The sequence below is a fragment of the Zeugodacus cucurbitae genome, chromosome 4 (assembly GCF_028554725.1).
Source record: "Zeugodacus cucurbitae isolate PBARC_wt_2022May chromosome 4, idZeuCucr1.2, whole genome shotgun sequence".
NCBI lineage: Eukaryota > Metazoa > Arthropoda > Insecta > Diptera > Tephritidae > Zeugodacus > Zeugodacus cucurbitae.
Window position 1 is genome coordinate 12,459,108 of NC_071669.1, and position 6,781 is coordinate 12,465,888.

Genomic DNA, 6,781 nt, shown 5'->3' on the forward strand with positions numbered 1-6,781 from the left:
TTCAAATCAGCCAGTTCTACAAACTTTACGCAATCTAACAGTAAATGAGATAACTCAAGAGCAACAGGTGTGCAAGTTAGTGCCAGTTTTAGGTAGTTCAAAACCAATTTTACTCAAAGCAATTTCATTTATATGCGTAATTCTGATAGACATACAATCAATCGCCGACAATCGCTAGGGTATTTACTTTGAATAAAATTCCAATAGATAAGTTGAATCGTTGTTCTCACTAGTATTCTATTAAATACATATTTACTTAAACAAATAACTATGAGTGCATGATTGATTAAACTGGGTAAGAATTCATATTCGAAATAAAAGCGTAAAAATGTAAAAATCGATAGTGTCCATTGGGTTAAGTTGTTGTAACAGTGATGAGGCAATTGCCGCAAACAAATAATACTCATTTTGTGGTAGAAAATTGGTTACCTGCTGCCATATATAACAAGCTTGAGTTAACCAGTTGACTGCGCCGGAAGAAGGATACGAGTTTTGTGGCGAAAGGCCACGGGATACTACTTGTAGTTCAAACTCAAATACAATGTTAGTAATGTTTACAAAACGAAGTAGGGATGTGGGCAAGCAGTGTGAGTGCTGCGTTGACGGAAGTGTGTGACAATTGGGTACATAAAGTGGAAAATAAAAATGAACGAAATTTGCTGAAGCGTGACTAGTGATTTTTTGGGTTGTAATGACATATGGATATAAAGTATGTAATAGGTTGGAGGTGACAAACAAATATATTAAAAATAATTAAGTGGAATTAAGAATGAATATTGAACAGAACAATAAATACAAATGACAACACTAGATTAAGCATATAACCATCACACAGGAAGGCCGGTGTATAAATTCAGGCCGAGGCTAAATATATATAATTTATTTTTGAACACAAAAAAACGCAATTAATATTACAAAATGTTGTTTAAAGCAAGTGATTTCACTATAGAAATATTTTATATGACAAAAAATTTAGACACTTCACTTAACCTCAATTTTTTTTATAAATCTATTATTGTAGCTTGACGAAACTTATTTTAAATATTGCTCTGCAGCAAAAAGAATACACTAACACTGCTAAAATGTTATAATACAAAAATACTATCTAGAAAACAATAAGCGATTAATGCTTAATCTAGTAGTAATTACGATAATCTATCTAATCGGCGATTTTACTGCCGTTTTTTCTTTTTTTATTAACAGTAATATAGCATTAATGATTTTTTTATTAATAATTCAACATTTTTGTGTTGTTAGCGCCTTTTTAAGCTTGAGAAAAAATCGATATATCGATAATTTTAGATAAAAATAACTCAAAATAGTTATAAATTCTTTTAAAATTAAAGAAAATTCTATACAATGTGAATTAACGAGGTTATTCGACATTTTAAAAAATTATATCGATAAATTATCGATTTTTGACGATAAATTTATCGAAATTGATCGATAAATTTAGTAGCAGTGTAATTCTACGATTGAAAACTCTAAACAATGCGAATTTATCGAAGTTATTCGATATTTCAAGGAATTATATCGATATTTTTTGGAAATTAATCGATAAAACTGTATAATTTAATCGATAACTTTCATAGCAGTGTATTATCATAATTTTACAGATTAAATCATCAAAGTAGAAATCAAAATTTACATTTATAATTACGGGAAATACCTTTGGATAATAGCTTAAAACGTACACATTATGATTAATGTCATTTAAATTTATCGATACCAAATTATGTTGACATATTTTTTATATACAATTATAATATACAATTATAACTTTTTGTGGTATTAGCGAGCATTATTAGTGGGTGAAACGTATGAAAATTTCGGTATATCGATATTTTCACCGAAAAACATAAATTTATTCAAAAATTAATGAAAACTCTAAACAGTGCGATTTTAACGAAGTTATTCGATATTGTAACGAATTATATCAAAAGTTAATCGAAATTAATTGGTGATTTTATCGAATTTAATCGATAATTTTAATTTCAGTATATTTTCATAATTTTATAAGTGAAATGATCGTAGCAAAAGTAAAAATTTGAAATAATTTTCGAATAAAGAGAAAATATATCGATTAATTTAAAATCGAAAATATCTATACTAACCAAATAAATATTTATTTTTGAAAGTCTATCTCTAGAGTTTGAACATTTGTATAAAACCGTTATTCAAAATATCGGTCCAATTTTAACACAGACATTTACAAAGTAAAATTTTAACGTCATTTTATGAATCTAAAATTTTTATTACTCAAATAATACTCGAAAGCCAATGGATTGAACCATATCAATATGTATTAATAAAGCTGCTGTGTAGAATTCTATGACGGTCATTCAATGCGCATAGCTACGGAGATATAAATACACAAAAAATGCATGATGACGACGCGTATTTGAGTAATCATTATGAATTAAAATTGAAATTGTCCATCAAAATAGAAAAAGCAAAATTAATAATGAATAAATAAAGAAGAGCAACGGAGAAAAGTGAAAGAAATTTTAGAAAGAGTTGCAGAAGTGTCTACATACTTACAAATATGCCAAGTACGGTTGTTATGCGTTGGTGGCATGACAACAAAAAAGCGCATAAAACAGAAACGAGGTCAACCAGCGTGCCGGTTACATGCGACTATTATCAAATCAAAGCCACACTACGAATATTTAGAAAAAAAAGTATTTTTTCATTTGAAAAAGGAAAAGCGCACTTGAAACGTTATTGGAAATCAAAGCGAACTGTCAAATGCGCAATATATGTATTACGCCGGTCAGTCAGCTGAGTGTTGCGGCTTAACCGGCATTAAGCAGGCGTCTGGCACCTTGATGTGTGTATTAATGTGATGGACTCGTCCAACACGTGCTTGACGTCTATGTCAATGAATGTTATAGACATTTTTATGATATAAATTAGAAAACCCAACTTTTTGGAAATTTTCTTCAAATGATAAAAAAGAACTTTTTGGAAAATACCCTCAAATGATAAGAAGAACTTAACATAAGAACTTGAGTATACAGTTAAGCATAGCAAACAGCCAACAGCTTATTTATAAGATTGCAGAAGCGACCATTTCATACAAAAATTATCTAAATTTGTATGTAAACATTGCTTAAGCTTTATATGACTCCACAGAGGAAAATTTACAAGAAGTTTAAATTTAAGCGAGCATATTAATATTTAAGCCCAACAGTTAGTCATATAAGTACATAGATATTTATTGTATGAAGCTTGCTTTCAACTCTAATCTCTCTTTTAAATTTATTTAGAATAAAGTTATTTTGGAATTTTTAAATTTAAATTTATTATACATATTTTACGTTATATTTTTTATTTTTTATATTTTATATTTTATATTTTATTTTGTATATTTTATATTTAATATTTAATATTTAATATTTAATATTTAATATTTGATATTTTATTTTATTTTATTTTATTTTGTTTTATTTTATTTTATTTTATTTTACATATTATATATTTTATACTTATATTATTTAATTTTATTTTATTTTTCTTCGTGGTACCTTAGTAGAGCTTATGTACTTTAGAATTTTTATTTTATAGACAAGGTCTTTGTGCTTTGAAAACCGTACGCCTTGAATATTTTCTATTGCGCATAAGCAAATAAAATATATTATCAATTAGTAATCCTTCAGTAAGATAACATTATCAAAAACCATAATTACAGAATGTTATTGTTTAATTTCAGACATTGAACAAAGAAGTTATGCAGTTAAATGAAAATAATATTTTTTAAATTTGTTTTTTAATTATTTTTTAATTTTTTTTTTATTTTTTTTTCGACATTTTTTTTTAATTTTTAATTTAAACACTTTTAATTTTAAACTCTTTTTTCAAGCATATTTCTTATAATTTTTAATTAATTTCTTTAAATTTAGTGTTATCGTGCATTAACTATGAGTATAGGTGACTCACACCTCTAAATTGACGTCAAAAATGTTAAATTAAAAAAATATATACAATTTTAAAGATATGAACCAGCCCTAAGGTCGCACGTTCCTCACTTTATGATTCATTTTAAGCAAAATTATTTTTGTTTTTATTTCGCGAGATTCAAATATACCATTTTTTATATAAAACATTTTATATACATAAATATATATATATATGTATGAAATATATATGTATATATATATTTATATCATTTATCCACTTTATCCATACCAAAAACATTTATAAACGCCAACAACAACTGAAAATTTTTCAAATGGGCAAATGAGATTTTACGCATAAATCAAATGAATGAAGTAAGGAGTGACTAACTTCGGCCGAAACTGAATATGTTTCTGAGTCTACTATCTGAAGAGTATCTCAGTTATATAAAGCAAGAGATACTCGATAAAAAATACATGTTGCCACGCCCACTAGTTATTATTTATTTTCAAATTAACCTCTAACATTTTTATATTATTTTTTTTTTACAAATAACAAACGGGTTCACACTTGCTCAGCACTTTTCAGAAAAATATGATTTATTATTTGTAAAATTTTATTATACCCTTAACAACAAATTGTACGCCAGCATCAAAAAATACACTGACATTGGTTAAAAAGTTTTCAATATACAAATTTATGTATTTATATATGCATATAAGTATGTCAGTAAGTCGTCTGGTAGCTTTAGAGCGCCACATACAAACATACAAACTAAATATACAAAGACACGCGACTCCTCCTATTGCATGTGGTATGAGGTAGTAGGTATTCGTAAGATGTTTATCTAATTGTGAAATATGTGAATGTCAGTAAGGGAATTCCCATTTTGTTTTTGCACTCGTGATTTATTAAAATTGTTTTGAAACTTTCAATTCATTTTTTTTTTGTAAAGTTATTAGTTATTTTTGTTAGTTATAAGTATTTTCTCACTTCATAAACTTTTTTGTATTATTTGTTGGCACTGTTACTATGCCTCGACACACACACGTATATTTGTATGTAAATAAAGCGACTATACATACCTTTATTAATTGTTGCTATCACAACAACACATCGATTGCTCTGTTGCCAATTCCGTATTTGCAAAATACAAATTATTTGTTGTTGTTGCTGTTATCAGACAATCTGTCAGCTGAGTTAATTACTTTCTTTCGTAAGAATAACCTGAGGTGAATAACACGAGAATAATATTACAAGTGAAATGCTGACTCAAACACAGGTAATTACAGAATACACTAGTGATCACAAATTTTAATATTTTTTTTTTTAAATATATTTCAAATTTCGATAATATACACTAACACCATAAGGTAAACTCGCTTATTTGCGTGACGTACACATTTATTTTTATTTTTGTTTTATTTCACACGCTCACACTGACGTTTTATAATTGGTGAATATTTTTTTCAATTTCAGTTATTTTTTTCGCTTTTGCTTTCAATTTTATTTGCCACACTATTTGTCAGGCTAAAAAAGGAAATTTTGCTTTCCTGGTATAAAATTAAATAAAATAGTATCTAAACAAATCTAAAAACTTTGTTATTGCACTTTTTTACATAATTTCGCGCTAGCTGACATTCCGCCAATAATCGAAGCAACAACAAAATGTAGAAAATAGTGACGGCGGCGATAAGTACAAATATGTAGATAGAGCGGGAATATTTATTGTCAAATTGCTTTACTAGGCAGCTTGCCACACAAGTGCATATGTTCTTAAGTTGACTTGTACACACACACAAACATACCTATAAAGGTCGTATATGTCAAAATAACTGGCGGCTGATTGGACTTTGTTTTCTCAATTTTTGGTGGTCAGCAAATCTATTAACACAGCAAATATTAATTGAAAATATAGCAAAGCAATTGCTTACTTATTACATTAATAATAATTTTAATAATTAATACACTGCTTATAAAGCAAGCAAACCTTTTCACTGCGTAGCTAATAACGTCGATATTTCGCTATCGATTTGATGCTTTATTTTTTCTAACACATTAGTACGTACACTATCAGCTGTTGTGCTAAGCAAATTTTTATGATTTTGTGTATATTGCGTTGGAAATGTTATTGGTCACGGCACAATGAATACGTTTAAATATAGTTATTTATGTATATAGTACACTCGCGTTTATTAACAAATCAACCAACTCACAAAAACTCAGACGACCGACTGCGGCATTTGACGGCTGAGCCCATTGTTTGCGGTTGTCACTTTTGTACGCCAACATCTATGCGACGCTGACTGCGCTGCCGCTTGCTTGCGCACTGGAAACGTTAAAATTATAATTTTTCTATTGTTTATTTGCTATTGGTGATTATTTTTGTGCATATGTTTGTGCTTATTATACAAGAATCGTTACAAGTGTATGCTCTTATTTGTTTCTGCGCTCTTTGTGTGTGCAAAAAGATTCTCTCTTTGTGCTCTTAAGAGTTTAGGCAACAGCTGATGCGCACGAATGTTAAGATTTTATAAAACTATAAGAATGTTAATGAAAACGGAAAATATTAAAAAAAAATCTTTTTATTAATATAATAAATATAATAATATAAAAATATAATAAAAAATAAATATAAAATTAAATTAGTTTACTTATTATTAAAAAAAATAATAATAATAAAATAGTAATATTACAATAAAATCAATCAACCTACAAATATTTACCCCAAAAATTAAATTAAATATTTTTTCTATAGTTAGCACTAAAATTTTTATAAAAATCATAATCCAAAAATTATGAACACCAATTTTCCAGTTAAAAAAAATATAATGCAGGTTCATCTACGTGTTAAGTCAGATTTCCCCGGTAACATGTCTGCCTT